Source organism: Acromyrmex echinatior, chromosome 10, assembly GCF_024713525.1.
Source record: "Acromyrmex echinatior isolate Ae372 chromosome 10, ASM2471352v2, whole genome shotgun sequence".
Lineage (NCBI taxonomy): Eukaryota > Metazoa > Arthropoda > Insecta > Hymenoptera > Formicidae > Acromyrmex > Acromyrmex echinatior.
Window position 1 is genome coordinate 11284918 of NC_141861.1, and position 27938 is coordinate 11312855.

Consider the following 27938-nt stretch of genomic DNA (forward strand, 5'->3'; position numbering starts at 1 on the left):
ATTGGACTGCTGTTGGGATTCTTGTCGAAGAGTATACTGCGACCACGAAGATGGCACGAATCGGACGTGTCGATCAACATAATGAATGTAAACGTTATCCGCGTAGAGTGTAATCACCGGCACGTACAGCGACGGCAAAAGCGCGCATACGAATTTTCGCCGAGCGTGCCATCAGGATATAAGGTATCGAAGAGGCCGGCGCAGATCATTTACCTGCCGATCATCGCACGGAGCATTACAGATCTAATGATACGCATCGTCGGCCAAAAGACGCTCGATTTTCGCGGAGAGGAGATCACTGTCAGATTGCACGTGCGACAGCGACAACGATGACGAGCGTGAAATGTTCATATTGAACGGAGTGGAGCGCACGCAGAGAGATAATGCATTTTTTACAAGACCGGTGACATTCCCACTCGATAAGATTCGCTCATCCAGTTGCATCAGCAAGAAGAAGATTAGCGTGTCGAATAGTAAATTTTTACAATCTTTGGGATTTACGATGCGCAACTTTTGAGATGATTGATATCTTGAATATTATCGGTAAGCAGATCTTTGACAATCGCATCGTCAAAATTGAGACGTACAATCCCTTCGCCAATACATTCGGGTATAGCAATGAGATAAGAATACCCATACAGCAACAGGATTTGTATATGTTGCCGTGCGAAAGTTTTCTCTATGTTAAAGAAAGATTGACGGTGAAAAAGAAAAACGATCAGATGCTTGTAAATAATTGCGTGGCGTTTGATGAAATTCGATACGAACTCAACGGTATGGAGATTGACCGCAACAGAAACATGGACATAACTAACGAGCTCAAGAATTACATATCGATGACGTACGATAAAGCTTTAATTGCGCTGAACGCTAGATGGAATTTTAGATCCGAAATGGAGGAAGGACATTTAAATTTTTGCATGCGGCTCAGCATGCTGTTGGACATGCTTTTGCGAAGATTACAAATGCCTGATCATCGACGCTTGCCACAAATTGATTTTGATACGAGCGCGCAACGATTACAATTGCTTGATGAAAAATCTTATGACCAAGTCTGAGATTGAATTTAAAGTACAGTGGCGGATGCCACACGTTGCGTTAAATCAGATCAATAAATTATCAATGCTGCGAGCCTTGGAAAACGGTCGTCTAAGCATGTTTTTGCTCGTGGAATCTGTACGAGTATTGTCTGTTACAGAATACAACCAAGCATTCAAAGGCCGTAAAAATGGCGAACCTACTTGAGAAGCTGCGATACGTTATCTTTCTTCTGCAGACCGATCGAAAGAATATCATGTCGAGACATTAGCATGTTGATGATTGTAATTTAAGTAACGTAAAATTTTATCTAATTCAGCGTTTTATCCGTACGATAAAACGTAATTTAATCTGGATTTTAGCAAAAAGAGATATGCTATCCTGTTTGATGCATACGCGCGTTTTCATAGAGCATATTGTATTATGAAACCAATTGCTTTGAAACGCTATTCAATGTGCTCTTATTTATCAAGAAAGGATCTTTTGTGATCATTGATTGTTCGCGACAAAACAAATCCGTCAAGAGTGCCACTGTGGACGCATAGAATATATCCGCAAATACAACATAGTGCGCAAGATTATGTAAATTGTGACGTCAATATGTATTTAGAAAGAAAGAAAAAAAAACTAGACGCAGTCCCAAAAAATTGCTCGTTATGACCACACGTTTGTGGATCTGCAAAAGGGATTCATCTTTAAGGGGATGCTGGAGCGAAGGCCGAACTTGATCAAGGTCGATATTACAGGTTTTCATTTCCAATGTATAAGCTGCTTAAAGTGCCCTCTGAAGTTAATATGATCATGCAGGAAATTCGATCGATTAATTATCGATATTTTTATTCCGTTTCCTACCATCTTAACAGGGACGTGTATTAGGGTCGGTCCCACAATGTAAGATTTATTTTGGAAAATTTTCCAATTTTAGAATTAAAAAAAAAATAAACATAATTGAAGTTAATCTTATATTTGTAGAATCGGACCTTAGAAATTTAGTTGCATTATATACATATTTAGTTGTATTATATACACATGCAATGTAGGCCGTGTTCTAATATATATCACCACTAAAAGTCTGTAATATACATAAAATACAGATTTTTAATTAATAGATATATCGATACGAAACCGTAATAGCACTTTTTTCTTACATCCAATGCCATTTTAGGTTACGATAATATATTATCATAAATGAATATCATAATATATATATATATAGATATTCATGCAGATATTCTCTATGTCCATTTTTATGCAATATTAAAATTTTATATTATAATGTGTATAATGATATATAAAATATAATTCTAACGTTGTATATAAAAAGACATTCATGAATACGAATTACAATTACATTTTATATGTATTATAATATATGTGTATATACACAATAACACAAAAAATATACTATTATTGACATATTAGTGAAGACATAAACATGTTAGTGAATTAATGATATATGCAATATTAAAATTATATTTTGGGTACATTATTGTGTATATGTACATTATAATACATATAAAATATAATTATAATTTATATTCACTAATAATGTTTTGTTATATGTTACAACAATGTTAGAATTATCATAGTATAATGTACATACAATTTTCTATATTAGATATATAGTCGACATATTAATAATGTATAAGTACTATAAGTATCTATCTCTTTTTATTAGACAGAGTAAAAAGAGTTACATTATGTATGTGCAATGTCGTATTCATTTATATATATATATATATATATATATATATATATATATATATATATATGAAACACGTGTCCATATATTGACACTAATATATGTTACATCTTGACTCAACCCTAAATGATATTCAACATAGGAAAAAGTGATACTACAACTGTATTTCGATATTCACTGCGAGTACTGAAAATACGTAACTATAGATTTTCAGTATTGACAGTGTACATTGACACATGGGCCTATATAATAGCATTTTTCCTGTCGTACAATGTCATTTTAGGTCAGGATGTGATATGTATTAGCTATATATAGATATATTACACATATAATATACATAGCTATATCATTTTTTGCTATGTTTAATAAAAATATTAGGTGTTGGAATTAATTCGTAGCGTTTTTTAATGAAAGAATGTTATTTATTTCACATGAGCATTAAAAAATACATTAATGAAAGTACTTCCCATCACTTGTAAAACGCTACGAATTAATTCCAACACCTAATATGTAGAAGTTAATCATGTTAAAATATTAGTGATGTACTTAAATATAATACACACATAGGCAATATTGCATATATGTACTATAATGTGTGAATATACATACGTTGCAGATAGAAGTTATCAATGCTAAGCTGTTTATGCATTCTCTGTGTTTAAATGTGCAATAAAATTGTATACATATATAAAATATATATATATATAATGCGTATATATATATATATACATAAAATGAGAATTTATCAGAGGTAATTTGATTATTTTTTTTAAGATGTTACGTCTGATCGTCTGCGTTTGATTGTCGTTAACTTTGATTTATGTTCGTTGTATGTATATTCTGATATTGAAAATATAATATATATATCACTAATATTTGATCATAAAAAAACATATCTCTTTTTATTAAACGTAGAAAAAAGAGGACATCAGTACATCTTTTTGTTACACAACAAGAGATAACAAAAAGAGATGAAGTAGCTATACACATATGTGAATATGAATTAATATTTTATAATGTACACATCATAATGCATATAAAATATAATTCTAATATTCACTAATGTGTCTATATTATATCGGCATGAAAAGCTAAGTATGAGTAACTTCTATCTCTTTTTATTATGGGCCTTCTACAATAACACATTAGTTACAAGTCAGAAGCTAAAAATTGATCAATCACAGCCAATTTTTAGCGTTTGACTTATTTATGGCTAATTTATTTATGGCTTATAATTATAAAAGGCCCATTAAACATAATAAAAAGAGACGGAATAGTTACATATGTATGTGCAATGTATTTACGTATTGACAATACATGTTACATCCTAAGTTAAAACGACATTTATAAAGGGAATAAAGGAAAAAGTGCTATTACATTACACGTGTATACATGTATTTCAAATACATGGTTGCATCCGAAAATATATCTAAGTCACAGTCAGAGTGTTCATTTAGTAAAAATATACTTATTGTAACTTGCTGTTAGTCAACGTACATTGACCTGTAAGTGTATATATTTGCTAAAACACTTTGAATATGATATACTTACATACATTTCATAAACGTACAGTATCGTACAAAAATTATACATGTGACTATTGACTGTGTAATGTATATATATATATATATATATACATATATATATATATATACATATATGTATAACATATATATTATATAGGATGTCCAAAAAGACTCCAGATTTAGGAGCTGAATATAAAGGTGACTATAACTAATCGTAAAGGAATGTGAACTTGTATCGGCATGCATAGTACGCTAAAATATAATGCGTTGCCCTATGATTCACGTTCTACGATTCAATTACGACCATCCTTGTGCTAAGGCTATTACATAACGTTTTTAGAAAAAACGCTTCAGACAAAAGTTGTAAGGATTTCAAAGAAGCTATTTAATGATATTCAGTTTTTTTCCTTCATTAGTTTCTTTGTTTCGATTATGTCAAGCAATTAGCTTTTGATTCCATCATGACAATGCATCTACTTGCATTTCTTTAATTGCAGACGCAAAATTCTATAAATTGGTTCCGTAATTGTATTTCACCAAATTTAATAATCGAAATGCTTCTGTCAATAAATTAAAAATAGTCAGTTCACTATAAACGCCTCTGACATTTGTCTATAACTAGCCAAAATATGATTTATGGCTGTGGCATTTTGTTATAGCTAGCCAGCTCACGATTAACGCCTCTGACATTTGTCTATAACTAGCCAAAATATGATTTATGGCTGTGACATTTTGTTATAGCTAGCCAGCTCACGATTAACGCCTCTGGCAATAAATTAAAAATAGTCAGCCCACGATGAACGCCTCTGACATTTGTCTATAACTAGCCAAAATATGATTTATGACTGTGATATTTTATTATAACTAGCCAGCTCACGATGAACGCCTCTGACATTGGATCATAATTAGGCAAAGCGCAATTTATTGTTATAACAATAAATTTAATCACTTGTATGATAAATAAAAGTGATATTTTCACGAATAACATGAAGATGCTAACCTTTCTCATTCTGGCTTTATAGGGTGCCAACAAGAAACACACATCACAATAATCAATTTTGGCCTTCTAGAGCGCCTTCCAACAAGAGACACAGTGCAATACGATGCATCATTACAATCTTGTTCGATAATACAAGGATGAGATATTGTACTGTATTGTACTGAGTCGCTTGTTATAAAGCACCCATAACCTTGTCTTATCAAAGGCAGACAATATTCTGCTATTACATTTTTTCTATTTTGTGGACAAAAAATACTATATAAATATATATATATATATATATATATATATATACATTCATATACACACATATACACACATATATACATACCATACACATACGCACACACACATATATATATATATATATTTATGGTTGTGTGTAGAACACTACTACACTACACTACATTGACAGTACTGTTGTATGGCAATGATATTGTGAACGCGGGCCATACTGGTTACAGCTGATTGACTACGTCGTATAACGCCGTTGTTTTCTACACATACAGCGTCACGTAAAATGATATATGTATGCATATATATATATGTATATATATATATATATATATATATATATATAAAATACACATACATAAAAAAAATTGTTATTTATCACTCTAAGAAAAAAGATACATAATCGATATCATGATCACATTATCTTTTCCTTAGCGACTAATTAAGAAAAGGCGTTCACCGTATCTAAATCCACGTTATAAAAAGACTCTCTATTATCTTTGAAGTTCTATTATTGATACGTCATTTAAATGTATTCTCCAGGTTTATTCCACTAAACAAAAATACAAATAGACCAGATGTATGATGAAGTAAAGTAAAATTTTATATTACATTCTGTGGCACAAAAATGTGATCAGTAACTCTTTGAAACTGAATGTACAGGGTGGGCCATCTATTGGTACGTTTTTGAATTTCGTCGTATGGCAACACCGAACGAGCTACAGACCCGAAATTTTGACAGTTTATTAGTCATACCGTCCGCGGCACGAAACAACATGTTTTCTCTTGAAGAGCGTTTTGAAATTTTAAAAACTTATTTTCAAAGTCAGTGCTGTGTCGCCGAAACTGTACGAATTTTGAAAAGAAATATGGGTCGTGATAGAGCACCCACCGAAGGAGCTATACGCAAATTGGTGAGGAAAGTTCGTGAGAAAGGGATGTTAGTGGATGACATTATATTACGACTGTTTTGAGTGAAATTGGCGCCGAGGTAGTCCAAAATGTCATTAATAATTGGGGTGACCGAATGGCATACTGTAAGGCCAGTAGAGGGAGCCACATGAACGAAATCGTTTTTCATTCTTGACGCGGATACTTTTAGCTTCACAACAAAAAAAAATTAATAAAAAATATCAATGTATGCTCATTTGATCGCATTTTTAAAAACGTACCAATAGATGGCCCACCCTGTATCATAATAATAATAAAGTAATATTTTAAAAGTACATTACATTTAGTAAAATGCATTAAGTTATTAATATGATGTTCAATCACCATTATTAAGAAAATACAATATTATGTAGGAAGGAAAATATTTTCATGACAATTTGCTGGAAGATATGGTCGCAGCATGTTTCTTATACTGTGCACTCTTGAGATACACGTCCACGCGTGAGCGGTTCGGCCGTCAAGCGTCGAGCGATTGTGAAGGAAAAGTAGGCAGCATTTCAGAAATCGGCTCGAAATGCGCAACTAATTTCGAGCACATTGAAGTACACGTATATAATTTTTGAAATTTTATAAAAAGTATATTTGGAGTAATATGTTTATTAATAAAATTTAATAAATAAAATGTTATTTATTAAATAAAAATTAAAAAAGAAAAAAGCAGAATCGAACAAGATCTCCAATATTCTGATCTTGCACCCAACGCCCGAGACCACGCTGAGTTCTTGCAGATCATCTCGACGAACGCAGTACATATAGTGCACGGAAAGTCGTAAATTATTGTATAGCTCATCAATGTTTACGTTTTGAAATCATTTTTGCATTTGCATTTTTGCTACGTTAATGAGAAAGATATATGATTAATATAATTTAATAAAAAGAAAATGAAAGAATTTTAATTCGACAAAAATTGGAGATTTTCACATCTGCTGGAGTATTGAATATTAGTCCAAGAAACCGAAGTCTGTCGAAAAAAAAACGGAGAACTGGCAACCGTGTTCGTGATTTAAAATTCTTTCAATTTTTGTTATTTCGATAGAGCGAGACAGAGAAAAAACAAATGGATAGAAGCTCCGATTGTAATCAGTGAGTCTCCGCGCGGACACGCCGAACTGGGCCCGCTAGCAAAACAATGAGTCATCTGTCTCTGTCCTTCTCTCTGTGGTCGCTTGTTTCTAGCGACCGAAAATATTTTCTCGACGATCTCGACCGCTTGGCGTGTATCATAAGGAGGAAAGAGACATTCTAGACAATACTTAATTTTTATTAAATTATATTAATCCTTTGCCCTACGATTTAAGTTACGATGGCGCGTGCCATAATTAACAGCCTGGAACATATTGTTTATGTTTGGCTCGATTTCTTTACCACGAGTCTCACATGATATTAGTGAAAGAGTTAATCATATACCTTTCTCATTAATATATAATAGCAAAAATGATTTCAAAACGTGATAGTTAACGAGATATAGTTTACGATTTTCCGTGTATTTTATGTACCACGTTCATAGAGGCGGTTTGTAAAAACTCAGCGTGGTCTCGGGCGATAGGTGCGAGATCAAAATGTTGAGGATCCTATGTTCAATCCTGCTTTTTCCTTTTTTTCTTAATTTTTTTTTTAAACAAATAACGTTATTAATGACAACATATTACTCCAAATATATTTTTATAAAATTATAGAAATTATATGTGTACTTTAGTGTGCTCAGAACTAGTTACACATTTCGAGCCAATTTCTGAGGTGCTGCCTATTTTTCCTTTACAACCGCTCAACAGTCGACGGCTGAACCGCTGGATCGCGTGCGGACATGCATCTCAGGAGCGTCACAGTATAAGAAACATGCTGCTATCATACCTTCCAACATGAAAATTATCATGACAATATTTTAGCATGAAAATTATTATAAAAATATTTTCCTTCTTACATAATTGTTATTTTCTTAATAATAGTGATTGAACATCATATTAATAAGTATATACATTTTACTAAATATTACGGAAATGTACTTTTAAAATATTTACTTTATTATTTTTATACATTACATTGATACATTCGGTTTTCTTTCAAAGAGCTACTGACGCTTATGTGCCACAAAATGTAATATCTTTTAATATAGAATACTGATAATATCAATTTAAGACTAATAAGAGTCGATACAGAACGAGATGCGTAATTTTAAACTGGAATGATTCAACTTCAATAACTCCGTAACTCCGTTCAACATGTGAATAAAGAAGGCATGTTGAATAAAGAAGACATCACAGAAGACTAATGAAAGTAAAGGATTGATAATTTGCTAGAAAATACGAAGCATATTTCTTAGTGCAACGCTCCTGAGATACACATCCGCGCGCGATCCGGTGCAGCTCAGCCGTCGAGCATTGAGCGTCGGCGGCGGGGGGAAAGAAGGCGATGCTTCAAAAGTCGACCCAAAATTTAACATATATTCCAATAATTATAGGAAGAATACCGAATCACTTTAATAGATAAATAAAAAATTATATGTATGTTGCATATAAAGGCACATATAAAGGCTTTTTGATTTGTTAATTATAAAATTATATTGACATCATCCTTATAATTATATTAATCATCCTTATAATTATATTAATCGCACTGTTGCGATTTGATTATCAAAATTTTCTTCCGGATGATAATTATAAAAAAAATATTTCACAGAAAGTACTGATCGACGTAACATTATTACAGAAACATGATTTTTTTTGGATTTTTTCTAAAGGTAAATTAAAACGTTTAGAAATACACATATAATTTTAATAATTAAATAAAAATATATTTAGCCTGTTATATATGTTTTTTAACAATGTCACTTACTTAAAAAAAAAAAAATTATGAAAAAAGAAAAAAGGAATTGATCATGAGATCTCTAACATTCAGATCTCGCATCTTACGCGTGAGACCACGTTGATGTCTTGCAATCATTTCTATGAACGCGGTATATAAGTCTCATGGAAAATCATAGAAATATCAATATCCCATAAATTATCGTGTTTTGAAATTATTTTTGCTATTATACATAAATTGGAAGGATATAGGATTAGCATAATTTATTAAAACTTATATGTTATCTATAATATTCCTTCTGTTCTTAATTATACACATTGAGCGGCCGAAATTTTCCAGAAAGCATTTTCGGTCGCTAGAAACAAGCGACCGTAGAGAGATGGGTTTGTGGGAGAGGAGAGGAGAGGAGAGGAGAGGAGAGGAGAGGAGAGGAGAGGAAAGGAGAAGAGAGGAGAGGTGGGAAGGGGAGGGGAGGGGAGGGGTAAGGAGAGGAGAGGAGAGGAGATGAGAGGAGAAGAGTGGAGAGGAAAGAGAGAGTAGAGGAGGGGGAGAGGGAGGGGGAGAGGGAGGGGGAGGGAGGGAGAGAGAGAGACTCTGAAGGATAGACTCGCTGTTTCGTTCGACGAGCCCAGTTCGGCATGCGGAGTCTCATCGATTACAATCGGAGTTTCCATCCTTTTTTGTTTTTTCTCTGTCTCACTCTGTCGTACTTCTGTTTCAATAATTCGTTCTACAATTCAAGAATGTGATTTCTATCGATTCTGGCATCATCGTCGATGCAGCAAGGACGCACGATTCCTTCTCTAAGCAACGATCCTGATATATATTTCTATATATACAAAAATATATTATTATGGCGTTTCCGGCTGATAATATATTGCTGGTTTATTTACAATGGTTCAATCCATTTCTATAGTTGAATAGTAATACTACTTCGTTTGCGCGCGACCGATAGGAGGAATGGCGCTTCTTACTAAGACTCGACATCCGAATCGAGTCAAAAATGTGCTGTATACAATAATTTTAGACCTTGCATAAGTAGCTGGCGATTTACAGAAAACCTCAAAGAACAATACTATGCTTGCAGAAACGAGTTACGAGCTTTAGTATAAGAGCAAAGTGTATTCGAAAATTTCATTTATATGCTACGTCTGCTACGAGATTGCCGCTTGTCGTTCCGACATCCGAGCAGAAAGAAAGCTCAACCGAAACATACATCGCGTTCCGAACCTTGATATATGCATGTGTAAATAATTCAGTAAATAAAGTTTAGACATGTGTTGTATATATGACACGCACACACGTGCGCGCGCGCGCGCATACGCATACATACGCACACGCGTGTGTATTTATGCTATTATATATATATATATATATATATATATATACACATACATACATACATACATACATACATACATACATACATACATATATATATATATGTTATTTTGTATATATGCATCAATAATTTACTAAATAAAATGTATGTAAAAGACAGAACAGTATAATTAAAATAATTATCTTCATTTGTATTCATATGTAAATAATATGGTATGTTTCTTGTTTAGGAAGAAATTATTTCAACAAAATTGAAATAACTAATATCATATTTATTTTATTATTTTTCCTCTCAAAAGAAAAAACTTTGACCAGGGCACGTTTTGATTGATGGGCCTGAGTAGGTCGATAATTCAGATCATTTCTATGGTTCAGCGACGCACTTTTCATGACAGCGCTGCTGTCGGAATATCGTGGAACTAAAATACTGCTTAGTTTCATGGCTTCACGTCAATTTCACTCGTAATATACAAACGAAATTTTTGGATGCACCTTTCTCTTAAACTAAAACTCCTACGCGTTTCTAAAAGCATGGGATTGTTCGTTTAGGTTTTCTACAATACGCTAGCTACTTTTCATGAACGTGCAAGATCTGAAACTCTTATATGCAACATATATTGTGATGTGTTGACTACAGAAGCCGATAACAAAACTGTAAGTCTTTAATTTTTTTTCGTTTTTCATATTCAAATGTAGCTGGCGCTTTGCGTTGTTGTCGATACTTTAATTGTGGAGAAGGATTTTTCAGTCCATAAACACAGTTATGAGAAAGGTGCTTTTAAAATTTAATGATAAAACAGGACACTCCAGCATTCCCTTAACAAGAAGTTTATGAAGGAAATGGCGGTGCTGAAATAGGGGATCGTTCTCACGAATTACATTTTTACAAATCTTGTGGCATGGAAATTTTTTACAAGATCCGACAAGCCTTGCGCTTCCTGGTTGATTGCTTATCACCATGGATTGCGATGAGAGGACGGGAAGATTCCGTACAGCGAGGCGAAACGCTTGATTACGGCGGCTGTATTTGAAAATGATGCTATATGTCAAGAGACGCGAGAAATGGATGTGGCTGTGGAATCTGCTTCTGGACGATGGGCAAGAACGCATGTACATCGAGACATTGCAGTTTACGAAGACATGTGTGGAACCTTTATTTAATTAAGATGTTACTAATACTACGCGATGTGGATAACATGTTAAGAATTGCGCGTTACAAAATCTATTGAAAATATGTAACTAGTGGTTGCAAAAGAATCTTTTTTAAATAAAAGTACGTTAACCTATTTATTACGTATTTCTTTTTTTCTTTCTTTATAGTACGTACATGTATGTATGTATTTATGTATAAATGTATGTATGTATGTATGTATGTATGTTTGAACGTATGTGTGTATAAACGTATGTACAAGCATAGATAAACGTGACAAAGAAAATACGTAGAAAGATGCGATAAAGCGTATAATAACACGTTCGAAATTCTTGGAAAAAGGAGAACAGCTTATCCCCTCTTCGATTTAAAAAGTATCACATACACTACAATTTATGCGATCAGTTTTGCGATACTTGCTTGTACGAATGATTGAAAAAAAATGTACTTCGCCAAAGAGAGTGGCGCATCGTACGACGTTAAGAAAGAATATAACATGTAATTTCAACGTTCTATACAATAAATAATGTTTTTTCAACGTTATATACATACGCAGCATGTAGCGTCGCGCGGTGAGCTTACTGAGATGTTACGACTTGAATACGGGCTACAAATTTTTGGAAATTGGATTCAACGTTGGTCCGCCGAGTTGTGTGGAGATCGCCCTGAGAGATCATCATGAACATGAATTGTCATTGTCTCGCGACACCTCTACGAACGATGAAATATTTATAAGATGCTTCGAAACAAGGACAATTTCATAAGCGTTGGACCGCTAACGGTTAGAGTTTGCACGCTGAACGATACGTTCGTACGTTTCGATTCTTCGTTCGTACGCATAATAATGACCGAAACGACGCTACGCCGTTGAATTTGATACGGGTATATCTATGCAACATTCGAACGATTAGTCCGACTCGTCGATACAATGTCAAGTATACGCGATTCTCCAATATCGCATCCAAGAACGATATATGAGATAGCGACATCTTTAATAGACATCAGCTCGTCGATTGCGAGCTATTAATTTTAGTTTTTTAATACGTACTAAAAATCAGTGTAATATGATGTGAATAAAAAAAATTCGTTCGCTTTACTATAAGTATATATGTATTTTATTTTACTACCCATCCATCATATCCTTTGTTTCGACGCGCTAGTAAAAAAGAACAACGAAAAAAGACAACATTTTGTGAAAACTAAGTCATAAAATAAGAGGAAGGAAAAAAAGGAGATCATACTTGTACTCTATCGCGCTTCTTCTTTTTCTAACATAACCCTTGTTACCTACGTATTTTTACAGTGTCTAGAGTTCTATAGTTCTATAGGCTGCAAAACATTTATTTACGATCTTAAATATTTCATTTCTTTCATAAGTGTTTCCTGTGCAACGCAAAGGAAAACGTATCCTAGTATCCTCAGCATTGCTACGGGTGCTTCTCAGCGTTAGTCTTTGCCGAGTCTTATCTACGTGCGCAACACCAGTATAACACAATTTGAGTGGACGCTATCGATTGAACGTATGTAGAATTTGATTGGTTTTGTTATAGAGGTCTAATAATCTCAATCCCTCGCGAATCACGATCTCGCATAAAAAGTAGTCACAGTAGTGTCATTGCGCGTGGCTTAGTGCCGATTCTGTCTGCGTGCGCGAGTATAATATTTATATTTATGAAGAGCAGTGTATTACAGTATATTAAAAGTGATTCTTTTTAATTTATAAATTGCAAAAATATTCCGTCATTTAGCATAATTTACATGATTAAGTAATAATTTGTATGTGACCAAAAAAAGAAAAAGACATGGAAAACCACGAGCCTCCGTGTGAAAAAATAAAATTGATTGAGAAAAAAGAGGACGTCCCCGTCGAAGAGGACGTCCACATGGAAGAGAACATCGTCCTCTAGAGGATGAGGACTCTGTCATCATCATCAATGATGGGGAGGAGGAGAAGGCGGAGGAAGAAGATGTGGTGTACATGGGCATTGATCAGCCCGTACATCTCAACAACGTTGATGCAGATGAATGCATCGAATTTATGATGTAGCTCTTCCACCTGCACGAAGTAGAACTTCTTCACATTCTCGCGGAGACGAAGGAGAAGGAGGAAGAGGAAGCTGAGGAATAAGCGAGGAGGAAGTAATATTTATTTTTATAATTTATTATAATTATTTTTTAGGCGCATCTATATTCCTCGCGCTCCGTTTTCCCACACCTACGAGTGTCTCCCGCGTCCCGCGCTCCCTTCAGAGGACCTGAATTAAAACCGATTCTACCTTACTACTAACAAGCAAAAACGTTATGTGTTCTTATATCGTTTATACTACAATTTCTAAATTATGAATTATTAGAGGACATGCTCGGAGGATTCGCTTTGAGTCTCATATGGCATACTGTAACAGATTGAAATGGAGTAATGAGACGAGAATTGGACACGCAAGTGGATTAATTCACACGAACAATTTTTATTTCACTTTACAACTATGAATACAAATATAACACAGACAGTCGTAATAAAATTAATTTTACAGATTAATTGAATTTTTCGTCTAGAGTCAGCAACTCCGCAAAAATTTTACACTTTAGCGCGTAACTCTGAATTTCGCGAAAATCTCCTAATGGCATATACTACAACGCAAGATGTTCGTAGTGAAAATTTTTTATATTTTAATTATGTAACAATTGGAAAAATAAACGTTTCGACCTTAAATTAAGTCATCTTCAGTATTATGAAATTACAAACTCTGAATAACGCATATAATACAATATCGCGAATGATATAAAGAGTTTAAAATGCCGAGTTATAAATTGTAAGAAAAATTTTTCAAATGTTCACAACAAGTAATCTTTACTGAGTTAAATCTTCAAAGAGGTAGTCGAAAATAATGTCGTATATAATCTTGTTAAACTGTTTATTGTCAAATTTCAGTCAATTAATCCTATCGCTAGTCCTCTTTGGTTATACACATATAACACATATAATTTCCAGATTCTATGTGCAATAATTTTTATGAGTCCTATCAAAATGTGAAATTGTGTTAATGAATAGAATATCAGAGACTGTATGTTGTCTGAATTTCGCGTTTTCAGATTTTGCGAATTTAAGCGGCAAGAATTCAAGCCCGAGCATGAGCGAACACGAAGAAAAGCACACCGATTATAGAACTCACGCTGATAACTTTCTCGAAAAAGAGCCCAGAGAGGCTGTCTCTTCTTTTTTTATACCGTGTACTTCTGGACCGTGTACTTTTCTACCGTGTACTTGTTCTAAAAAATGCGAGATTTGATTTGAAGCCACAAAAGGAACAATCCAGAAGTATCTCAATTTTATTTTTAAAATTTAGTTTAAATAATCGGTTATAGTGTGCGTACTCAATTGCCTTCTATTAAGGCGCCTCTCGCGATTGGTGACTTTTGTGAAAAGTGCGACGCGTAAAGCATGGTTCCCGTTGGTTGCGACGCCTCGCGATAATTTGCATCACGCGTGACGTTATCGCGCGCAAAGCGCCATGCAACTTTGATCTCAATACCAATTATTGTCGCAATCGGGAATTAAGCTACGCCTCGCTCCAAATCACCAAACATTCCGCCCACCTCGTAGGTGAACCAACGAGCAACGTTACGATTGTAGGTAAGAAAGGTACATGTCGCGTATTATTCATTTACGACCGGCACGGTGCTACAAACCGATTGTTTATCTCTCGTGATTATGGAGCATTCGCGCGATGAAAGTAATTATGGAGTATTGTGATCTATATGAGTGAAAATTATGGGGGGGAGTGCGACAACTTTGATCGACAAGTTATTTGTAAATTCTACATCTACGAACGAATAAAATAAGAATCGAATATCACAAAGACATAAGTAGACGAAAGAAGCAATTACATCGCACGCACGTTTTATAAGGAAAGTATTAATATAATTTTTTTTCTCTCTCGAGCTTTTTTGACGTCAATGTGTCTTGTTGAAGTGAGTAATCGCGAATAGTACCATTAGAGCTACAGAAATTGCTATTCTATTGGGAGTATAAATTAGTTCAGTCCGTTTTTTTGTGTTCAAAATTTCAAAACAAATGAATGAACAGATTAATTAAAGTATTGCTGGCTACTACTTTTTCCCATCTCTTAGGCAATTTTCGAATTCCATCTCGAAAAAATGACTCGTCTTTGAAGGCGATCCAATTTTGGAGCCAATTTTCGATTTCTGCGGAAGAAGTGAACCGGTGACTTGCCAAATTCTTCGGAACAACCAGTAATCAGAAAGAGCAATGTCCGGAGAATACGGCGGGTACGGTAAAACATCTCATTTGAGCGTTTCCAAATATTTTTTTACGACTTTTGCGACATGAGGCCGAGCGTTGTCATGAAGAAAAATAACTTTATCATGTTTTGCTCGTATTCCGGCTGTTTTTCTCGCAATGCAAATGAAAATTGGCTCAAATGAATCAATTGTAGCCGATACCGATCGTTCGTAATGGAATCGCCAGGTTTCAGCAGCTCATAGTAAACAACACCCTTTTGGTCTCGTAAGATACAGAGCATAATCTTCGAACCATGAATGTTCTTTGCTATTGATGTTGATGTCGATGACAACGATTGACCGGGCTTAGCGTAGTATTTTTCTTCTTGGAGTTGTCGAATATCCACTTCTCATCTCCAGTCACAATCCGATGCAAAAAACCTTGTTTTTGAATCAGCTGTTCGCAAGTGAAAAATCGCCTTTCAACGTCTCTCGGTTTCAGTTCATAAGGCAATTTCCTTGTTTTTGAATTATTCCCATGGCTCTCAATCGTGCAGAAACGGCTTGTTGAGTTACTCCCAATGATTCTGCAAGCTCCTCTTGCATTTGACTCTGATCTTCTTCGAGTAATGCCTCTAATTCTTTGTCTTCGAATTTTTTTGGCTGTCCAGAGAGAGGCTTGTCTTCAACGCTAAAATCTCCATCCTTGAAACGTCGAAACCATTCCCTACATGATTTATCAGTTGGAGCAGTGTCACCATAAACTTCGACAAGCATTCGATGGGCTTCAGTTGCACTTTTCTTCTAATTAAAGTAGAAAATTAGAACCTCCCGCAAATGCTGCTTGGTTAACACAAAATTCGACATTTCAAACATAGTAAAAATCAAGGTTTTTGTATGAAACTCAAAGCTATATAAACTGAATATTATTAGCAGATGTCTAACCTCTCTGAAAACGCTAAAATCAGCTGTCACTATGAACCATTCACAACAGCCGGAGCCATCTTTTGGACCGAACTAATTTGTACTCCCAATAATATAATGCATGCCTCTTTGTCAAGACACGATGTTATACCATTATAATGATTATAATGAGCTATTTGTGATTATAAGCTCAATATTAGAACATTTTAATGAACATATAAGGAAAATAGATTTATAGATACAAGTTTGCTAAAGAGAAAGTTTTGTGCTAAAAAATTATTTAAAATGGTACTAATATGGTATGTATTAGAGTGCGTCAAGGAAGCTTGCGAGAAATATATGTTAAGTTAGATATGACAAAAGATGTGATGTATAATATGATGCAAAGAGCTCATGAGGTGTATGAACTCTTCTAAGGCGCGGAGGTTAACTTATCCTGTGTTAGCAGCGGCTCGTGGTCTGAAAACAGGACAATCTTCACCAATGGTCTCGTAAACTCGGAGGAAACCGTCTTCACAGTGACGACGCGCACGTGTCCGTCCTGACCAAGATGAAAAGCCGTAATGCGTGCAAGTGACCACTTGGACAGTGTGACCTCATTTCGGAGACACAGCTGCACAACTCAAGGCTCTGAACTGCCCTGTTGCCATTTGGTCGACCAGGCCAGGGATGTACTCTTTGATCCAACGCTCCCAGAAGTGGCTTCTCTTCTGTTAGATATGTTGCCAGCGTGCTCAACACCTGACTCGTCCATCCATAATTCAGGAACTGCCAGGAGAGGCGATCCAACGAGGAAATGCCCTGGCGTTAATGCTGCCAGGTCATCGAGATCATTGGTCGCAGTGGCCGAGAGTTGAGGCATGCTTTCACCTGAATGAGAAATGTTGTCATTTCCTCATAAGTAAGGATGGTATCTCCGATGACACGCCTCAAATGTTTGACTGTATTGACGGCTGCCTCCCATAATCCTCCAAAGTGTAGTACCGCAGATGGATTGGATCGCCAGCGAACCTATTTCTCTGCCAGAACCCGTCTAATGTGTCAGTAGTGCCACTGAAACTCCTAAGAGCAAAGTCGACACCAACAAAGTGCCACAATCTTAATAGATTGTTTGATATACGCCTCGTCGAGATATGAATCGACGAAAAGCGGCCAGGAATGCATCTGTTGTGTAATCAGACACAACCTCGAAATGCACAGCTCTGGTGCTGAGGCACACGAAAACAACTATGTAAGCGTTACGTGCCTTGTGACCTCGACCAGAAGAAGTAGCATCACAAGTCCAGCGTAGTCCACTCCAGTGAAAACGGCCTTCATGGTGTTACGCGAAATGGAAGGTCGCTCATGATCTATTGTGGTGTCGCCGCCCGCCTTCGCACACACCGATGACATCGATGTATGTGATTCTTCACCAGCGTCCGTTCATAAGGCATTCAGAATCATTGTCTGAACAGAGCAAGCGTCTGCTGCACACCTCCATGCAGCGTCTTTGAGTGAAAGGATGCCACGATGAGCCTGGTGAGTGTTGACCTCTTTGGTAGAATAATAAGATGTTTCTTGTCATAGGCTAGTAGCGCATGTTTTATTCGTCCTCGCACTCGAAGGACACCTTGCTAATCCACGAAAGGGCTTAATCAGAAAGTACTTTTGTTATTCAGAAATTTGTCCTTTAACAGAGCCTGTATTTCAATTTTGTAGGCAGCTTCCTGCACTATTCGGATCCATGTCAAGAGTACAAGGTCCACCCCCTCTATAGTTAATATTCCTGGATCCACTGTTGTCTCGCCTCGAATACCAGGTCGTGAATGTCACCAATGACGACACCAAACCGTTACTCGCAGGAATTTCTGCAATAACGAATACCATGTCAAGAGGTCCACTTCCTTGTCCGGCAGACAGACAGCCATGACATGGATCTTGCTCCTTTGTTCTGTCACGATCAAGCAAGGATACGTCCAACTACTGAGACGGATCGTTAGACAGCCATGAGGGCCCCTGCCATCAGGTCATGTTATGCAAGGTCGCCTGGAGAGCAGCCCATGTGATGCACAATTTGTTGGATTTTCCCGGCCTGCGACATGATGCCATCGTGCTTCCGGGCTGATGTATCTCCGTCACTTGATTGACCACGAACGTCTCTCACCGTGAAGGATGACCTCGAATTCATTCTAATGCCATCGTGGAGTCTGTCCACATGTGCATAGGCTTTTCAGACATGCGCAAAACTTCGCACGTGTGGATCATTAGCCGCGTGAGAAGGGAGACGGCGCAAAGTTCCAGCCGAAGTAACGACACCTGTTTCAATGGAGCCATCTTTGTCTTTGCGATTATTAATCTCGTATGCCACTCATTATGTTCCCTTTTTCGCTGTTCTTTCCTTTTCGGAAGCATCCGCGAATTCATAGATCTCCATGACGTCGTCCCAATAGTCATCAGCCAGTGAGGCACTTTAGTATCTGCTACGCGGGGAAGGTCATGTCCCTCTCTGCTGGTTTTATTTATTTATTTATTTATACCTGTGTATACTTTTTTGTATAGCTCTTTCTTTTTTTGCCTAGCTATGCTATTTTATTTTCTTCTCCGCTTCTATTTTCTTTCTCTTTTCTTTTTTCTTTTACCTTTATTTCTTTTTTCTTTTTATACTGTTTTATTTTTTCTTTTTCTGTTGTGGGGCCCTGACTGTCCGAGTGTGAATGCCGCGAAGAACAATATTATTTTTTATGCGAGTATGCGTGTGCGTGATTTTTATATATTTTCTTTTTATTTATTTACTTTTTTTTTACACATGTATAATTTATTGCCGCGCGCGCTCCCCCGGAACTTTTATTATTTGACGACATTTCTGTGATATTCCGGGGGAGCCCATTGACTGTGATTACGCATCTCCCCAGCATGCGTGCTGGGGAGATAAGACCATTGTGATATTTTTCTGCTCAGGCTGGGGGGCTTGCCCCCCAGCCTCTTAATTTTAAGTGCCTATGCGGGGGGGGCTTTGTCCCCCGCAAATAAATATATATATATTTAGCGCGCGGCTTAGCCGCTTTTATTTATTGTATTACCCCAGAGGGGAATTGTCCCTCTGGGGAAGATGTTTGGGAAAATAAAGTGAGCTAATCTGTTCTTATCAGCTTAATATCTGATACAGTCCCCATAGGGGGCTCAGTATATTAATCTATTTTTTGGGACCAGGCGGGTGCTCGGAGCTTGCTCCGACCTTGCCACGGGTCGACCCTGCATTGCATTGCAGCAGGGTACGGCCCAGCAGTGTAAATTAAGTAAATTTTTATTGTATTTACCTGCCTGGTCTCAAGAAATGGATGCGATAGTGGTGAAGTGCGCGAAATTGTGAGAAAGTGACTTTGTGGACATCCCGGACTTTGGCGCGATACTGAGCCCCCTGCGTCGTCGGCGGCCCGTCGAGGTAAGTTCCATGCGATAGAGCGAGATTTCAGCTTTAATTTCATATATAATAAGTACAAGTTTTAATTTATAATACTCGTATAACAGCTGAACGCATGGAACATGACGGCCGCCGCGGCGCAACACATGCGCGCGGTACCTGACGCATCCGCCGCTGACAGCCTCAATGCAGCGTAACTCGCTGCTAACTTGTTGTTTACTTATCTATTTATTTATTTATTTATTTATTCGTTATTTAATTTATTCTTCTTATATATTGTTACGCCGACTACCAGCATCTCTCACCGGTGCACAACGGATACATCGTGCACCGGCGCATACGGGCTGTCACGGCGGCTGCATGCGCGATCTAGCTCGGAGTTTTTAACTAAATTATTTATTTATTAACTTTTTATTTATTTATTTATTCATATCGAGTGTGAGTGTTCGCGTTTTGCCGAGAAGCGATTTTCGTTTAGTGATACGCGTCGCGTTCATTTTCTAGGTGTGCAGTGTACGTGGCTGTCGAATATTCTAGAAGATTCTGTTTGCTCGAAGTTTGAATGTTAAATAAATAACGTTACGGTTCATAAAACCATAGTCATCGGGAGTGCGTTCCAAAAGTTATCAAGTTCGGAACGTTCGCAAAACCACTCCCGGTGACCTGCGTTCTGAAAACCAGGCAGCCACGTACAAGAAACACGATTGGTTAGTACACTGTCGCGAGTGCGAATAACTTAACATCACTGGAAATTACACTGTATTCGCCCAGTGGATCTGTTATCGCGAGTGCACTTGGCTTTTAAGTAAATTTATTAATTTTTTCTCTTTTTTATATATTTTTGTTATTTTATTTTCTATTTTTATCTTTATTTTTATTTTTCTTTTTTTCGAGTAATATCACTAGAGTGCACTCGCCATGGCGGATCCACAAGTACACTATATAGACTACCCGCTGCCCCCTAGAGTAAAATGTATAAAATGTTTCGGTGCTGAGGGGGCAGGAAAAGTCAAGGGCGAATACAGCGACCCGCCGCATCTAGCAAAACATTTGAAAAAGTGCCACCCGGGAGACACATTGAATTACAAATGCTCAATCTGTGATCTAAGGGGGACCGGTAAATACCCCCTTAGAGATATAAAGGCACATTACGCCGAGTGCCATGCGTCTCCCGCGGTGGATGCGGCGGGTCCAAGCGCTCGCGGCAGCCTCGGCGAGTGCAGTGGTGCGGGTCAACCGACAGCCAGCCGCGCGGCTAAAGCGACCACGCGATTGGCGGAGACGGTTGGGGGTGCGGATAAGCGCCGTGCCGTGGGATCGCGGCAACTCACGCTGCCGTTCGCAACCACCCCATCGCCATCGACAGCAGCCGGTGAGGCAGGGGCCCCAACAAGCGAGTCAGCGACACCGACGAGCAGGTCCCCCTCATATGCGGCAGTCACTGCGGGCCCATCGATAAGGAGCACGACAACTTCCACCACAGCCCGCAGTAAGACTGCCGCGAAAAGCGCCGCGCCCAACATCACGACGACGACAGCCAGGAGATCCGGCGAGGCCGCCGCAACGAGGAAGCCGCCTACGACCGCCACGGTGAGTAAACCACGCGTGTTGTCGGTAGAAACGGTTAGGTTGCCTGTCGGCGACATCCATCGAGCAGGCGTGCAAAACGCGGCCAAACCGGCGCGCGCTCCCTCTCGCCCCCCGCAGAGAACATCACCGGAAGCGGGGGGTCCAAGAACATCGGGCGCAAAGGAGAGATGCGGAGAGGGAGCATACAGGAAGTTGCCCGCAAGTACCAATTCAACATCAGCCAGGACGAGGCGGGCAACTAGCGTGCCGGTTGAGAAGAGCGAAGGCACGGCAAGACGGGAGCGCGTCTCCCCACACCCTCCTCCCAAAGGGATAGATATCCTCATATCGTCGACATCGGAGGAGGAGGGCACGCCATACCAGCCCGGCGGCGTGGGGAGACTGAGGCTGAGGAGAAAGAAGGTGACCGGACCACCCCCAAAAACTACACCTGAGGAGGGGGTGGTCACAAGAGCCAGGCGGTCTACCAGCGCTCCCGTTGAGAAGAGTGCCTTGAATGCACGCCTGACGGCTCTGGACCGGCCATCGTCCAGAGCGACGGGCAACCCGACGTCGCAAAACGCAGGGGGCCGCTACATCAACAGAGGCCAATCGGAGAGGACGCCCCCTGCGAGGCTCCCCAGCCTGTCCCCGACCATCAGGGGCAGTCCATCGGGGAGCCTGGGCGAGACACGGACATCCGTCTCGCCCGCGACGTCGCTACCGGCAACACTCACCACTTGCACGGTGACGACGACCACCTGTGGAAGCCCCATTACATCCACGGGCTTCACAGGTGGCGTGGGGAGGCTGACGACACCTCCGAGCCTCCCCCAAACGAGTATCCTCCCGACCATCGGGGAGGAAGAAACGTCACCGTGCGTGGCGGTCGCCACACCACCAATCAGAGGCGGCAGGAGTACGTCCCCGCTCATCCCACCAGGGCCATCGACACCGGAGCCTGAGCGGGGACCAGAGGAGCGGCGGCTGGAAGGCGCGGCGCAACCACCAACCACGCCAGTCGTCGAGGGGGACCAACAGTGGGGTGGTCAGTGGACGGTGAGCGTGAGGAGAAGAGTGAGGAGACGGCAACTACCCGATACATCCCCCTCCAATTCCGAGTCCCCGCCAACCGCTGGACCATCGCGTTCGCCGCGCTTAGCCCCACTATCTGCGCTGATAGCGGCGTCGACGAACCGCCATGAGAATAGCCTGAATCTCAATAACACACATAGTAATATTTGCATAGATCGAACTCCGCCCCGTAACGTTTTGCCGATAGGGGCGGAGCGCCGTCGCGAGACATCGCCGCGGGATCGCGTGGAGGGAGACAGCGGTCATGGTGCTGGAAAGGTGAGTGCCGAACACCCGAATGCTCCCGTAAATGTCCGTGGTGTGATGTCTCGAGGGAGAGCAACCGCGTCATCCATCGTGCCACCGCGAGCCGACCGTGGGGAGGGCGGTCGGCAGCATCATGGTCGGCGGCGTCTGGACGCTCCGGTCGGTCAGCCGTCGCGGGATCACCCGGCGCCTGCGGCTGTCGCGAGGCAGCGTAGGCGTGAGCGGGGGACCGCCCGCGACGCGTTGCTCGATCGGGCCAAGGACGTCGCTTCGATTGCGGATCTGGAGGCGTTCGCGGCTTCGGTCGCGGCGTTCTTCGGGGAGGATGCATCGGCCACTGGTGCTGCAGCCCGCGCTCGCGATCGCTCGGTACGCTCACGGGAGGCGGGTGCGCGTCGGGGGGTGAGGGGGGGTGAACGTCCGGGGAGAGAGGGCGCCAGTGGGCCGGGGTCAGCGCCGGCTGACCCCGGAGCGTCGGGAGAAGCACGCGGGGACTGGGTGCGCGAGGCCAAACGCTTGCAGGCGCTATACAGGGCGAACCGCCGCAGAGCAGTGCGAGAGGTGCTCCAGGGGCCTGCCGATCAGTGCCAGGTGCCTAAACGTCAGGTCCAGGAGTACTTCGAGCGACTGTACAGCGGCGGGGAAGACCTGGCTGGCGCCGGCGTGGAAGCCGAACGCCCTGACCCCTCGAGTCCGCGCGAGGTGTCCGCGGTCCTGGGTCCGCTCGCGGAGCGAGAGGTGGACCGTCGGCTCCGGCGTATGAACAACTCTGCGCCGGGTCCCGACGGTGTATCCTACCGTGACCTCCGTGGGGCGGACCGGGGAGCGCGGCTCCTCACGGCGCTTTACAACATCTGCCTGCGGCTCGAGGCAGTCCCCGCGTCCTGGAAGACCTCCAACACAGTGTTGATACACAAAAAAGGAGACCGGGGCATGTTGGAGAACTGGCGCCCTCTCGCTCTGGGGGACACCGTCCCCAAACTCTTCGCCGCGCTCTTGGCCGACCGATTGACCGACTGGGCGGTCACTCACGGGAAGCTCTGCTCCGCGCAGAAGGGCTTCCTGCGGGACGAGGGGTGCTACGAGCACAACTTCGTCCTGCAGGAGGTCCTGACGCACGCCAAGCGCACTAAGCGCCAGGCGGTCGTCGCGTGGCTGGATCTGTCCAACGCGTTTGGATCGATCCCGCACGCGACGATCCGCCGCGCGCTTATAAGATCCGCGGTGCCACGGGGTCTCATAGCGATATGGGACTCCATGTACGATGGTTGCACGACGAGGGTGCGAACCGCCGAGGGTCACACAGCACCCATCCCCATCCGGTCGGGCGTCCGCCAGGGTTGTCCGCTAAGCCCAATCGTTTTTAACCTGGCCATTGACTCGGTCGTCCGTGTGGCGGCCGAGGCGGATGACGGGTATTCCCTCCATGGGAATACCTGGTCGGCATTGGCTTACGCGGATGACGTTGCACTACTGGCCCAGACGCCCGAGGGGATGGGGAGGATGCTAGCCTCGGTGGAGGCGGAGGCAGCGTCGGTGGGGTTGCGGTTCAACCCTGCAAAGTGTGCCACCCTGCACATCGGTGCGGGGAATGGCGGCAGGGTCCTACCGACGCCATTCCAAATCCAAGGGGAGACGATCAACCCCCTGGCTCAGGGTGAGTCGTACACCCACCTCGGCGTTCCAACGGGGTTCTCCGTGGATCAGACGCCCTACGCCGCCGTCGGGGACATCGTCTCGGACCTGCGCGCTGTCGACCGCTCACTCCTTGCCCCGTGGCAGAAGATAGAAGCACTGGGGACTTTCATCCTACCCAGGCTAGACTTTCTGCTCCGGGGGGCCAGAGTGTTTAAGGGTCCCCTCACGGCCGTGGACCTCAACATCCGAAGGAGTGTCAAATCCTGGCTCAACCTCCCTCAGCGAGCAAGCGCGGAGGGAGTCTACATGCCGCCCCGCTGGGGGGGATGTGGACTCCTGCCGCTCTCTGACCTCGCCGACGTCCTCACGGTTGCCCACGCGTACCGTATGTTAACGGTGCGCGATGGCGCCGTGAGGGAGTTGGCGTGGGAATCGCTGAGGGGAGTGGTTGGGCGCAGGATCGGCCACGCCCCTGGTTGCGAGGATATCGCCTCCTTCCTATCCGGCTCGCTGGATGGAAGGATGAGGGGCGGAGGGGAGGCTTCGCTCTGGTCGAGTGTGCGGAACGCTGCGCTCAGACAGTCCGAGAGGTTGTCCCTGCGTTGGCGGTGGGTCGAAGCCACGGAGGAGATGACGTTGGAGTGTCGGGGGCCCAGGGGGGCAGCGGTTAAGATTCCGCCTGGAGCGCGCGACCAGGTAGTGGGTCGGTTGCGCTCAGCTGTAGCAGAGCACTACGCTAATAGGTTGCTTAGCAAGCCTGACCAGGGTAAGGTCTTTGAGGTGTCGTCGCGGAGCCGAGTGAGCAATCACTTCATCCGTGGCGGCAGCTTCACCCGCTTCGCCGACTGGCGCTTTATTCACAAGGCCAGATTAGACGTTCTCCCTCTCAACGGCGCACGACGTTGGGAGGCTAATGACAAGCGCTGTCGGCGGTGCGGTGAGGTATCGGAGACATTACCCCATGTGCTCTGTCACTGCGGCATCCATTCCGCCGCAATACAGCTGAGGCACGACGCTGTCCTGCACCGCCTTTGGAAGGCCACTCGTCTTCCAGGGGTAGTGCGGGTTAACCAGCGGGTGGAGGGCGTCAGCGACGAATTGGGGGCGCTACGACCTGATCTTGTGATCAGGCACGAGCCCTCCAAAAGTGTCGTCATATGCGACGTCACGGTGCCATTCGAAAACCGCTGGACCGCTTTCGAGGACGCCAGGGCGAGGAAAATTGCCAAATACTCGCCTCTGGCAGAGGAGCTACAGCGGCGAGGGTACCGTGTCGTCGTGACGGCCTTCGTTGTCGGCGCCCTCGGCTCGTGGGATCCGAGGAATGAGGCGGTGCTGAGACTGCTGCGGGTTGGCAGCCAATATGCAACTATGATGCGGCGCCTCATTGTCTCGGATACCATACGCTGGTCACGCGACATTTATGTGGAGCATGTGTCCGGCATCCGCCAGTACCTAGCTCCCTCCCGTCCCCGCGGGGATCATCTCGCGACGCCACCGAGAGCGGTTCGTCGGCGCTGGCTCGCCGAGGAGAGAGGCGCACAGGACGCGGCGCGTCGCGGTCCGGATTGTGTGAGTGTCGCGTAATTTATTATGTCCTCGTCTTGGCCCCCCCTTTTTAAACCTAGCAGGAGAGAGTGGCCCAATGCCCAACTATATTTACCATTTTTTACTGTGATACATACTATTTGACTGTTGGGCGGGCCCCTCTCTGCTGGTTTTATTTATTTATTTATTTATTTATTTTTTATCGTTTATACTTTTTTGTATAGCTCTTACTTGTTTTAACTAGCTATGCTATCTTACCTTCTCCTCTGTTTTATTTTCATTCTCTTTTCTTTCTTTTTTCTTCTACTTTTATCTCTTTTCTCTTTTTATACTGTTTTATTTTTTCTTTTCTTTTTCTGTTGTGGGGCCCTGACTGTCCGAGTGTGAATGCCGCGAAGAACAATATTATTTTTTATGCGAGTATGCGTGTGCGTGATTTTTATAAATTTTCTTTTTATACATGTATAATTTATTGCCGCGCGCGCTCCCCCGGAACTTTTATTATTTGACGACATTTCTGTGATATTCCGGGGGAGCCCATTGACTGTGATTACGCATCTCCCCAGCATGCGTGCTGGGGAGATAAGATTATTGTGATATTTTTCCGCTCAGGCTGGGGGGCTTGCCCCCCAGCCTCTTAATTTTAAGTGCCTATGCGGGGGGGGCTTTGTCCCCCGCAAATGAATATATATATATTTAGCGCGCGGCTTAGCCGCTTTTATTTATTGTATTACCCCAGAGGGGAATTGTCCCTCTGGGGAAGATAATTGAGAAAAATAAAGTCTGCTACGCGGGGAAGGTCATCCAAGAAATTCTGCCACCTGTCTGCATTGGCGTCGTTTACTGCCCCGGTCCCTGCAACCAGACATTTTGGATAAAGATCTTGGCCCGCATTACCAGGAGCCAGCCAACCCAGATCAAACAGCTGTGCAGCCTGCGACACAATTAACTTCTTGGTGACAACGCTCTGCTTCAATGGATGACCCGAAAAGCAATGTTGTGAAGTAATCATCGACGGGATGCCACTAATCCTAACGCGAAATGATCTTTATCTTGTTGTCAGGCTCGGGGATTGAACGCGATCCTCGTCTGGAATGCCGACAAGTAACTTGATTAGCGGCCCACTTCTTCAATTAGCCGCCCGCCGTGCAGATTCCCAGGAGTTCGTTTTGAATTTTCAGGGCTCCCTCCAATGTTGCTGTTCCAGAAAACATCATCTACGTACATGTCCTGTCACAAGGCTGCATCCCTCTGGGGTACCGCAAGTCTTTGTCGTCAGCAAGATGATGCAAGGTATGGCAAGATAAGGAGCACAAGCCAGCCCGTATGTGACTGTGTTAAGTTGATATTCCTGGAGCAAATCATTTTTTCCAGGCCTTCACACGATCCGCTGCAAATCATGGTCATCTGGATGCATTAAAATCTGCCGATACATCTTTTCGATGTCCGTCACGAAGACGTACCTGACAACACCATCGTAACAGTACATCGACGAGTTGCGGTAATAAATTCGGATCAACCAGCAAGTGCGCGTT

At 41.9% G+C, this 27938-nt stretch overlaps 1 protein-coding gene and 1 non-coding gene across 4 annotated transcripts in view; one reads left to right on the forward strand and one right to left on the reverse strand.

Moving 5' to 3' along the window:
- Window positions 1-27938, reverse strand: part of LOC105150662 (uncharacterized) — a 202638-nt gene that overhangs the window by 86429 nt on the left and 88271 nt on the right. The window lies entirely within an intron of this gene.
- LOC147908313 (U2 spliceosomal RNA) lies at window positions 19996-20174 on the forward strand. The gene has a single exon (XR_015546551.1). It is a non-coding gene; the product is annotated as a U2 spliceosomal RNA (small nuclear RNA).